Genomic DNA, 13,217 nt, shown 5'->3' on the forward strand with positions numbered 1-13,217 from the left:
GTTAGAACTGGGGTCAAAGACCAAATATTAGAACAAAAGATGCACCTGGTTCTTGTCACTTAGGAAACTCCAAGGGTTTATGAACTCTATGCCAGGAAACGGGGGCAGAGACCAATATATATTTTTATATTATTTCACAGTATATTATATATAAAAATAATACAGCTAAAAGACTTGAAAATGATCACTTCTGAGAGTGAAATGCAAGAGTAGGAAAGGAAGATTTTTTTAATAAGCCATAATGAACTATTTGAATATTTTAGCGCGCGTGTGTGTGTGTGTGTGTGTATGTATACGTATTGTTCTGAGTGCCAGTCTCAGACTATTAATAGCCAGTATTGTGGCTGAACCGGCCCTTGTGGTTCTTATTATGATTGCAAGACACCCTTCAGCAATAACCATCAGGAAACTGAAAAAAAAAGGTTTATTGCTTACAGGTCCTGGAAATTACATGGCATACCTGGGGCCACACAGCAAGGTTGCAGGTAGAGAGAGAGAGAGAGCGAGCAGGGACCTGGGGTTCTGCTTTTATTGGGGTCGAGGGTGGGAGCCCAGGGGTTCACCAGCTCACTCTTTATTGGTAAATTTAAAGCATAAGAGTGGGAATTTAAAGCTCAGGAAGAGAAAAAACAGGTGGACCAGCGGGGAGGGGGGTACAGGTAAGCAACCTGGCTCTTTAGTCATGTGGCTGGCAATGTGTTTATCAGAGATGGCCATCATCGAAAGGAATGTTTCTTTGAAGTGGATGCCTCTGTAAAGCTTGAGTTAGGCACTTGCATTACAAAAAAGAAAAAAAAAAAACTGTCAGGGCTTCATACTATATTAACACATCTCTCTCTCTCTCTCTCTCTCTCTCTCTCTGTCTATATCACGTAATTTAATTAAAAATAAAGTTCTTAGGGCTTCCCTGGTGGCACAGTGGTTGAGAGTCCGCCTGCCGATGCAGGGGACGCGGGTTCGTGCCCCAGTCCAGGAAGATCCCACATGTCGCGGAGCGGCTGGGCCCGTGAGCCATGGCCGCTGAGCCTGCGCGTCCGGAGCCTGTGCTCCGCAACGGGAAAGGCCACAACAGTGAGAGGCCTGCGTACCGCAAAAAATAATAATAATAACAATAAAATAAAGTTCTTAGAACAGAAAAGAGTGTAAACACTTTTGTGTCAGTATATATAGGAAGGATTTAAGTGTCAAAGGCTATTTGAGTATTTTCATGTGCATATGTGGGTATGTTTACAGACTGAAAAGAAAATAGAAAGCTGGAGAGATGGAAAAATTTTTTGAATGATTAAATATTATCAAAAAGCAAGGAGGAAATAGGGTCAAGAGCACAAGTATGGAACTAAAACTTCTTCCAAGAGCAGCAAAAGGGAGGTAAAGATTAATATTCATGCAGATTATGGATAAATTGGAGACCAGACATTGAGAAATTTCTTATCTGAGCATGTCCCTTTATTGATAAAATAGATGTTATATTCATCAGCTGAGAGTGAAGGGAAATGGATAGAATGGGATGTAAGGACAGTCAAGAAATTGTGCAGGAGCTGAGATGGAGATAGAGTGAACATTTGTCTTCCAAAATGGGACACTTTTGACAGTATGTTAGTTTCATGTGGCTGTTGTAACAAATTACCATAAATTGGGTTTGTTTAAAAAAACTGAAATTCAGGGTTTCCCTGGTGGCGCAGTGGTTAAGAATCCACCTGCCAATGCAGGGGACACGGGTTCGAGCCCTGGTCAGGGAGGATCCCACACGCTGCAGAGCAACTAAGCCCATGAGCCACAACTACTGAGCCTGCGCTCTAGAGCCCGTGCACGGCAACTACTGAAGCCCGTGGGCCACAGCTGCTGAAGCCCGCGCGCCTAGAGCCCGTGCTCCCCAACGAGAAGCCACCGCAGTGAGAAGCCCGCGCACCGCAAGACAGAGTGGCCCCCGCTCGCCACAACTAGAGAAAGCCCGCGCACAGCAATGAAGACCCAACGCAGCCAAAAATAAATAAATATAAATTTATTTAAAAAAAAACAAAACTGAAATTCGTTCTCTCACTGTTCTGGAAGCCTGAAGTCTTATGTCAGTTTCCCAGGATTGAAATCAAGGTCTCGCCAGAGTCATGCTCCCTCCAGAGTCCTTGCCTCTTCCAGCTTCTGGTGGTTGCCAACATTCCTTGTCGTGTCTGCATAACTCCAGCCGCTGCCTCCATGGTCACCTCACCTTCTCCTCTTTTGTATCTGTCCAGTTGTCCTCTACCTCTCTCTCATAAGTTTACATGTGATCGCATTTAGGGTTCACCCAGATAAACAGGATAGTCTCATCTCAAAATCCCTACCTTAACCATATCTGCAAAGATCTTTTTTTTTTCTATGTAAGTTAGCATTACAGGTTCCAGGGATTAGAATGGGGATATCTTTTAGAAGTTGCGGGGGGTGGGGGGGAGTGTTAAGGCATGTTCCAGAGGAAGCAATTATCCTTGAGGTAGAGGCAGGAAGCTGCTGGCCCACACACCTGTGTGTGCATCCTAATGAACGCAGCTCAGCACCAGGGTATATGGATTTGGTCACTCTGCAGTAAGCAGTCTTCAAATATATGTAGTAGCCCTAGATAGACACCAGTTGTTTGTGAAGAACTTTGGAATTCAAAGAAGAGAAGTTGAATTTGAATCACTGATTAAATACAGATACAGAAAATGTGGTGGTAATAGCTGATTTCAAAATTCCTAGTTGATATTTGTTATGAACTTCAGGCACCAGAATTTTTTTCATGATGAGTGGGCACCAAAATTTCTAATGCAATATTTTCCCAATGTTTCTGCTAGCTTCTTCCTCATGCCTTATCTCAGTTTCTTAACTTCCCAGATTTCTGTGTGGGAATAACAATTTGGTATAAGCGATAACCTCTTCCCAATAGGGAACATTGAGATCTGACTTTTTCTTAGATTGTCTATTTAAACTCAAATCCATTAGATAATTTCAACTAATTTTTCAACTTTATGCTGTGCAGCTTAAATGTGAATTTCTTAAATTGGAAAAATACAATTAAAGTAAGAAAATTAAATGTAAGGCAGGCATATCCTCCTTTTTCTCTTTTTAAATTTTGTATATACTATTCCCCAACTTTCAGTTGCAAATTTCTGAGAAGGAGCAGAAATTCATTTCCTTAATGAAATAAAATGTCCTATTTAAGCAAAATAATTTCTTCAGTTCTCCTATTCAAAGGAGCATATTCAGTTAAAGAATGATAGGGAGTGAGGAAATTATTTTGGATGAAAAACAAATCCAGACCTGTTAAAGATGCTACTTCAAGAATAATATATAATCTTTATTACTCTGTTGATAGGTAGTTATGACAATATATAAGCATTGTTTTGAGTTGATAACAGTATTCTATCAGTTCAGAATGTATAAATTGTATCATGTAGTTTCTTGATTTAATGCACACAGAAATAAAAGACAAATCAAAGTAAAACATTTTTCATACAAAAATGAAAGGGAATGAAGAAATAATGGTAAATTAAACATGGTTTGCTCAACCCTGTAGTAAAGGATTGCACTACATTGAAAACAATTCTATTAGATTTTAAAACTGTTGATTGGTGAGCTATTTTTGCTATTGTTTCCCTTGGAGATGCACTGGGTATACACACACATAATCCAGTACATTTCTCATATGCAGAAACACTTAAAATTGAATAGAAACAAACAGCCTTCTAACCTCAAGACATTTGGAAAACAGCATGTGGAAACGAAATTAGAGTATGGATTTGGCAGTAAAATAAAATGACAGAAATGGATTCCCTCATCTATTCTTCTTCAGCTTGAGGGAGATCTAAATTAAGAAGATGGTAAGAAGGTAAAATGAACCAACCATAGGGGCTTCCCTGGTGGCGCAGTGGTTAAGAATATAGGGGACACGGGTTCGAGCCCTCTTCCGGGAAGATCCCCCATGCCGTGGAGCAACTAAGCCCATGCGCCACAAGCCACACCGAGCCCACGAGCCACAACTAGTGAAGCCCGCACGCCTAGAGCCCGTGCTCTGCAACAAGAGAAGCCACCGCAATAAGAAGCCCACGCACCACAACGAAGAGTAGCCCCTGCTCGCCGCAAGTAGAGAAAGCCCACAAGCCCTATGCAACCAAAAATAAAATAAATTAAAAAAAAAATTTAGGGGCTTCCCTGGTGGCGCAGTGGTTGGGAGTCCGCCTGCCGATGCAGGGGACACGGGTTCGTGCCCCGGTCCGGGAAGATCCCACATGCCGTGGAGCGGCTGGGCCCGTGAGCCATGGCCACTAAGCCTGCACGTCCAGAGCCTGTGCTCCACAACAGGAGAGGCCACAACAGTGAGAGGCCCGTGTACCACAAAAATAAATAAATAATTTTTAAAAATTAAAAAAAAAACAATGAACCAACCATAAACACAGCAACCCATTTCAAAAGCATTTTTGTTCTTAAATGGGCCTGTGATTTATTTATCTATCAATTCTTCCAACATTTTCCCATAACTTGTAAATTTTGAAAGCTTGCCTTTTAGACAAGTTGCTGACAATAAGCTCGATCTCTTTCAATTTAGGAAAATCAAGTCTACTCAAAGTGCCTGTACTTATAACTTTGCATTTTGAAAGGCAACAAGTTGTTACAAAAAATGAAATCTCACCTCTATGGTAATGGAGGCAGAACCTCCGATGCAACAGTGCTAATAATAAGTTTTGAAAGCAATTTTAACCCACAAAGTCAAGCAATGACCTATAGGATTGATTTTACTTCACTGAGGGTGTATTAATGTGTCATTTCTTTGGGTTTCAGAAATTCATTTATTTCACTATAGAAATAAAACAGCAAAGTCAACTCTAGTTTTAAATTACTAAATTATTTCATGCCTACTTATTTTATGAAATATTGTTTAGAATAAGATACTTGTGGACTATTTTAATGTGTCAGGTTAATTTTATGTAGCTCTTAACAGTGTAGCTTCTATTAGCCAAATGCATGATTTTAATATATTATTATACAAAAATGCTCCTTATGATGATAGGGCACGTTATAAATTCCACTTTCTAGGTTGACATTAAAACATTATTTAGCTTTCTCATAATAAGAACAGAAGTTGATCATGTTGCTGTTCAGGGAAAATAAATAGTTTCTATATTCATTAATATTAACTGTAAAAGAGAAAAAACAAAACATGGTAGCACACGAGTTTATATCTTTAGAGAGTAGATATATTCCACCAAGTTCTCAAGGAAACACTATTTTCTCATTAAGTTATTTTATAGAATGGAGGTGGTTACATTCAAAATTGAATGATTTTAATGAGACAATCAAGATAACAGCCAGATTTATGGCCTGCTGGGAGTTATGGTTTTGAGAATACCTATTTTTACCTCCATCTCTCCTTCTCCATCACTCACTGCCTCATTCTCAAATCCTCCTGTGTTCTAACAATTTCAACAAAATGGGTTTAGCCTTGTCCTTTCTGTTTTTATCTTATACATTTAGAAATTTTATAAAGTGGGATTTTTATTGCATATATTCCATAGTTGCTGCTGTCTGGTATGTAATGTTCTTATCTGTGATGAACAGGTTTCATATATTAAATCATTTATTCATATCATGCCTCTTGTAAAATTAATTGATTGCCTATACCAAATAAATTTCGTAAGTTTGAAATTCTGGGCTAAATGGGACTGGGGTGACATGAAGTACTCAACACTATATATAGGGCCTACAATTGTTGTTGTTTTTTTTGTTTGTTTGTTTTTGCGGTACACGGGCCTCTCACTGTTGTGGCCCCTCCCATCGCGGAGCACAGGCTCCGGACGCGCAGTGGCTCACGGGCCCAGCCGCTCCGCGGCATGTGGGATCTTCCCAGCCCGGGGAACGAACCCGCGTCCCGTGCATCGGCAGGCGGACTCTCAACCACTGCGCCACCAGGGAAGCCCCTGTTGTTGATTTTTAAATAGCAGCTTTAATGACAGTTCTAAGCATGTCATCTTAAAATGGTATAGGAAACATTAAGGATAAATGTCTAACTCTTCTCTACATGATAAAACATAGACCTGGGCCTTAGAGTATAGCTGGAAGAGTAGGGATAGAATTTACAACAATAATGCCTTTAGGATCATTTTACACATAAAATTTTATATTAAATACAATTATTTTATCAAATCAACTAATTTTGTATACAAATACAAAAAGACATATATTGTTCTCCTAATTCAGATTTTATGCAGTTGTTCCCTGTTAGCTTTTAGGAAGTAAAATTTCAATTGAGCTAGATTGAAAAAATGATCCCGTGTACTCTGTATAGTAGAGGCAGTTTCTTCACCAAAGCACAGGAGAGAATTGATATTCTGAAAAAAATAGAGGTTCATCTTGGACAATGTCATTCAAGGTAGGCGTCAATGCACTAACGACTGGACAGAAGAAACTGCTAAAACCTACATAGCCTTTTCATTGTATTGCAGAATAAAAAGGGAGGACCTATGTTCTCCACTTGATGTATTCTCTTCTTTTCTAATGCCATTGAAGTGTAATAGAATAGCTATTGTTGGGCTATTTTCTGCCTGTAATAGAATCTTTGATTTATAAAGGCGCTGAATCATGCATTAGCCTTATTTCTCAGTATACACATAGGAGCCATTTCAACCAGAACTGAAGTGCTACAGCCATGATAGAATACAGCAGCTGTTTAATCATGCAATATAACCATGCATATGAAAGAGCAACAAGAATTTCGCTTTATTGATCTAATTTCAGAACATTTGCACATCACAATGGCAATCATACCAAGACATTGTCATTTTAAGGGACACCACTGGTCCAAGTTCAATGAGATTCTATCTGCAGTAGAATTTAAGGGTCATACAATTTCAGAGTTAGAAAATTCTTTAGAGAATCTATTCCCCTCCCCCTCAATTTATGTATTAGGAAACCAAGGCCCAGAAGAGGTTAAATGATTTGACCAAGATCACATGGCTGGTAAATAGCTCTGATTAGAGCCCAATTCTGAGCCTTTTGATCTTTTTACATAACACGATTATTGAAGAGAAAAATATTATGTAACTCAGTTCTTCTTATGTTGCACACAAAATCTGATGTTCAAAATATACGTTAGGAATTATGTGACATGAACTAGAATGAATGGGAATCAATGGCATTTGTCTCACTGGAAATTCCTATAGATTTTCTAGGTTTGAATATACTTGACTACATAAAGAAATTCAATATAGTGAAAGTGGATTCAGGGAGGGATACGGGAAACATTTGTTCTGAGTAGGATTTCTTTAAGTAATTTTCTCAATTTCCTGGGTCCTTATTTTTCTAGTATTCTCATCTTACACAATCTTAGTTGAGCTCATCAACTTCCTAAAATTTGGTGGAGAATAAGAAAGAAACATTTTTTAAAAGGTAAAAAGTGGTTGAAGAAAACTGTAGCAGAATAAAACCATTAGCGAAGTAGTTGTATTTTTCAAAGCATTCCATAATGTGTGACATAACTGATAGTAGCTAAGATCAAGTGAAAGGAGTGGACTTTATTTTAGCTTAATTAGTTGTTTCAGTTAAAGACTATCTATGCCCAGGTTTGACATTAATGCATATTTTAGCTTAATTAGTTGTTTCAGTTAAAGACTATCTATGCCCAGGTTTGACGTTAATGCTAGAGGCACCAACCATATTTAGCTGCTATGGATAAAAAACCCTGGTTTCCTAGAACCCAAGCTAGTGGTACTGTAAGCACCTGGCAAGTCAGGAAATGCCAAAACGCAGAGAAAAGGTTAAATGACTGAAAGTACTTAGTAACAAATAATTCCAAAAAATGTCGAATCCTAAAACCCAACCTTTAATGCCAGCTGTGATTGGTAGATGACAGGTGTAAGGGATTTCAAAATGTACCCGGAAACCAATAAAAAAGTAGAGGAGGTCCCAGAAAGTGAAAGGAGAGAGAAAGAAAAGCTAAATAGAGAAAACAGTGTTACCTGACTGTGCCTGTATAAACCATAAATGTTCACTTTTAAAACATTGTTTATAACAAATTGAAGACTACATGAATATACATCGATGGATAAGTGACTAAATTAATAACTTCACATCAGTACTCTGAAATACCAGTTTGATTATATTGAATATGGCAGATCCAGATGTATTTACTTGAAAGGATGTCCTCGACATAGTTTTAAAAAAACATGCGCAATAATATGTATTTTATCATACTAATTTCATAAAATCTATTTTTTAAAATCCCTAACCATATAAGGGTATATTTGTTTTTTATACATGTACATAAAAAAGGAAAAAGGGTGAAGGAAAACAGATTCCAAACAATGGCTACATTACAGGGGAATTAGAGTGCAGTGGAGGGGGAGACCACTGATTTCATTTTAGATCCTCTGATAGTATCGCTATGATACATATACTTTATTCAATTAAGTGATTGGGTTTTTTAAAACTGAGATTCAAAATACTAAGTTTCTGGAAACACATACTAGTTCCTTACAAAGAGCCAAATAAATCACTTGGCAGCTCCTATATAGACTATTAAAATACAAATACTTAACAAAGTGTATACATAGACATACGGCCAAGAATAAGGAACAGTGAATTGAAAATCAATGGTGCTCCTTAGAAGTCAATTGTCTTAAACTTCAGTTCTCTCTCTGCTCTTTACAATTGTGCTCTTAAGCAAGATTTAAACCAGATTCCCTTTATGGGGGCTCTATAAAATGTAGGACAAAAGTTGAGTAAAGGGTTATGCATCTCTTTTGAGATTCCTTTGAGCCGAAAGCCAAGGTATTCGATAAAACAGGGATGAAATGCAAAATTGTGTGATATTATTGTATTCAAGGGCCTTAGGAAGTATGCGTAAGAGAAGATTGGTATGAACTGGCCTGACTGAAACAAGTTATCATTGAGTAAGGAGACTTAAGCGGGCTTTGAATGATGCACCTCCAGACTTCACATTGAATAATCCAAGAAACTGATTTCATATTGTCAAATCCAATAGATATCATGCTGGATTTTGATATTCTGTTGGGCACCAATTATCACATTTCATTGGTTATACTATCAACTACCTTCAATTTCATGGTATCATTCTCTTTTTCTTCTCTTTCTCATCCTAAATCTGACTGTTCCTTTTTGAAGTCTATAATTAACTTTTCTTTCTGTCTCTGGCCTTATCTTTCATATCCCAAGGGCTCTATGTAGACCATTACTCTGTTCATTTTACATGCTGTGCCTAAGTGATTTCATCCACCCCTTTCTTCATTTTAAGTACCATTTAAATACCAATGGTCCTTGGTTCTAATCTTACCCCAGAGCTTCAGATTTACATATTCAACTGTTTGTTGCACACATCCACTGGGATATTCCATAAAAAACTCAAACTCAGGGTGTCATTTTCCTTCATCTTCACTACGTAGCCCTAAGACCCGCACCTCTTCCTGTATTCCAGACAATGTCTGGAGATGTTTTGGATTGTCACAACCAGGGAAGGGAGTGCTACTGCCATGTATTTGGTTGAGGCCAGGGATACTACAAAACATCCTACGATACGTTCCACAACAAAGGACTCTCTGACCAAAACATCAGTAGTACCTGGACTGAGAAACCCTGATCTAGAGTTTTTGTGTTCTAATTAGAAGACTTTTGAGAAATATTTACAGATTGGATTGTAGAACCAGTGTATAGCCACTAAGAGCATAACCCAATAATGGACTTATATGACTAATATTTGAGTCACAGAGGTAATTTCTTTCAGATCAGTATTAGTAGTATTATAGTGGACATACCATAGGTGGTTTTCATTGAGTCATACCTTTATATAATCCCCTTCCCTTGAGGTCAGCCAGAACCTGTGACTTGCTCTTATGCAATAGAATATAGCAAAGATGAAAGGATAGTCATTCCCTTGATCATGAGATTCCCCCTTAGTACTGGAGCAAAAGAGAGTCTCCTGGCCTCAAAGAAGTAAGCTGCTATGTTTTAAGAGGGCTATTTAGCAAGGAACTGTGGGGGCCTCTAGGAAATGAGAGTGACCTCCAGCCAACAGCCTACAAGAAAGCAAAAACCTCAGTCCTACAATCACAAGCAAACACAAGGAACTGAATTCTGCCAACAACCACATGAGTTTGGAAGAGGATGCCAAGCTCCAGATGAGAACACAGGCCACCTGACAACTTGATTGCAACCTTCTGCAGCTATGAGCAGAGAACCCAGATAAGCTGTGCCTGAACTCCTAGCCCACAGACTATGAGATAATAAATGCATGTTGTTTTAAGTGATTACATGTATGATAATTTATTGTGCAAAAACAGATAGCTAATACAAGTGCCATTAGGGAAAAAAGAAAAACAGAAGCACAGGAAGAGTAAGCACAAATTCCTTGAGTTAGGACAGTATGACAATTTTTAAGTTTTCTTTTACATCTTCTTGCTTTTTCTTCTAGATATAGATTTATTTCCAACACTTTTCTTCTTTGAATGCGGGGGGCTAGATTAATATATATATATTAATCTAATATACATACCTTAAATTCTCCCAACATTTGTTTTCACTTTAAAACTCTAGCAAGAGTTTTAAAGTGAAAACAAATAGTTATGTTTGTAACGAGTTAGTTATGGTGAAGAGAATTTCGGCTGAAGATCTATAGTTAAATAGAATACTTCAGCAAATGGAAGGTCAAGTGTGATGACATGTATGTCATAAGGACATGATTTGGATTTGTTTTTAGCTCTATTTAGTAATTTAGATCTGATAGCCATTTATTGTGTAGTCATTTCCAATACATATTATTAAATTTCAAATAGAGGCGCTGTCTCTCTTGTTCAGAATATTTTAAAAAACACAGTCAAAATTTCTGGTAACTTGGCAGAAGATGATAAATAAGCTGTGCAACAAGTTACAGAGGAAACATAAAGGATACGTTTCTAACTTGTAATTATTTTAGCACTTTAAAATAGCCACATCCATTAGATGAGTGAATGGTGTCACGTATTAGGAGATTTCCTCAAATCTGCAATACTTTCAAATTTTAGATATCATAAAATTTTATTTTATCTCATGGACCTTGACCCTCTTAAAGCAGGGATCAGCAAACTATGACCTGTGGGCCAAATCCAGCTCACCACTTGTTTTTGTACAGTCTGCCAGCTAGGAACGGCTTTTACATTTTTAAGTGGATGAATGAAATGAAAAGAAGACTAATATCTAATGACATGAAAATTGCAATATTCAAATGTTAGTGTCGATAAATAAAAAATGTTATTCAAACCCAGCCACATACATTTATTCACATATTATCTATGGCTGCTTTTGAGCTACACCAGTAGAGATGAGTAGTTGAGATGAAACTTGATGTAACCTGCAAAACTTAAAATATATCTGTCCCTTTTCAGAAAAAAGGTTTGCTGATCCTTTCTCTCAAATAGGTTATGTTTTGAAAACCGCCTTTAAAAAGAATGTGCGCATATATTTAGTATATGTAATGTATGTGTTCATATATGTGTATCTATGATCCTATTTTTTTCTTTACTATTTCGATTTGATGTTATTTATTCAGTTCCAATTAAACATCACTTTCCATAAATACAGGATACTATTCTTTTGCACAGCTTCACCCTCAAGGAATCTAGGATACAGGCTTCAAGTTTGAGCTCCATTATTTTTCCCTTTATCCCTTTCTTCATGGATGGTTCAAGCCTTGTCCTGAGGGCACCAGGCCTGCAAGACATTCCTGCTGCCCAGAGCCCTGCATCCTGCACTGCACTGCTCTCACACCATCTGGGTGATTTCTTGACAAAGGCCCTGCAGGGGTGAGGAGTTGTAAATCACTGCTTGGCATTTACAAAGGGTTAACAAAAGGGATGGAAATTCTATTAGCATTGCTTGAGGAGAACTGGCCAGCCCCCATCTTTCCTGTATGGAGATTTTGATAGCATAATGTCTCTATGAAATAGAAACAGGCCCAAAAGGCAGATAAAGAAGCAATGGTGAAGGTTAGAAAAAGCCAATAAAATTATTCTAAGAAATATGCAGACATTATGGCTGCTTCTTACATGGGAAAAGGGAAGAATGGAAAATCACAGAAGGTAGATGAATTAATGTATTGTTTACTGCTCTGGACATTAGGCTGCCATCCTTTTGACAAAATGATTTTGAAACATATTTAAGATTTGTCTGATATTTATCTTCTCAGACTTCATCGACACAGAGAATTTATTTGTAATTTGGTTTGTGAAACATTGAGACATAACAAAATATATTTTAAGATGCATGTTTTTACAGATAAGCATTTAAATTTTTATTCCTCCCTCCATTTTACAACCTTAATATCACTAATACAGTATCTGTGATTTGTGAAGATAATACAAAAAATTCTTATATAAATGGAATACTTTATAGAGACTTCATATAAGGCCTCTACTCTAACCTCTCTGGCCCAATAGAAGATACTCCTCATCAATATTCCTGTCAATATTTGTTGGGAACAGAAATGGTTGGGGTCCCATTAGGGAGTGGTGTTACAGTGGTGCTGGGCCCGGGACCCAGAATTACCTCAATCCTGCTTAGCTAGCCCAGCAAGACCTTCCCTACCACCTTCCCAAGGAAGGTACATAAGAGGCACAGAAAATAAAGAGATCTTTTATTATTCAATGGGGCTTTGGGCCTAAACCTCAAAGTTGAGCACAACTACAAGATGATCTAGACCACCTATCAGGCTCCATCCTCCTTTGGTTCAGAGGAGAGATAGAGCCCAGAGTCAAAGCAGGCTGAATGGCCTTCTGGATTCCATAGCCCCACAATCAAAAGGTTTTGTTTCGGACTTCCCTGGTGGCACAGTGGTTGAGAGTCCGCCTGCCAATGCAGGGGACACGGGTTCGTGCCCCGGTCCAGGAAGATCCCACATGCCGTGGAGTGGCTAGGCCCGTGAACCATGGCCACTGAGTCTGCGCGTCCGGAGCCTGTGCTCTGCAACGGGAGAGGCCACAACAGTGAGAGGCCTGCGTACCGCCAAAAAAAAAAAAAAAAAAAAAGGTTTTGTTTCCTATTTCAATTAGACAAAAGGCTGCACCCAATATTCATGTTAAATCCTGGCCCTAATCCCCACTTCTATGAACAAGGAAGAACACTCGAACAGAGAAAAAAGAGCCACCCAGATAAGGCCAAGCCTTATGGGTGGAGAGGGAGAGTGGGGAAAGGAGAGAAAGATCAAGTTCTTCTGAGCAGGCCCT

General features: G+C 38.3%; 1 long non-coding RNA gene across 1 annotated transcript in view; it reads right to left on the bottom strand.

The window, feature by feature from the left end:
• Window positions 1-13,217, bottom strand: part of LOC137217184 (uncharacterized) — a 260,647-nt gene that overhangs the window by 175,492 nt on the left and 71,938 nt on the right. The gene's annotated exons all lie outside the window — the stretch shown is intronic.

The sequence above is a fragment of the Pseudorca crassidens genome, chromosome X (assembly GCF_039906515.1).
Source record: "Pseudorca crassidens isolate mPseCra1 chromosome X, mPseCra1.hap1, whole genome shotgun sequence".
NCBI lineage: Eukaryota > Metazoa > Chordata > Mammalia > Artiodactyla > Delphinidae > Pseudorca > Pseudorca crassidens.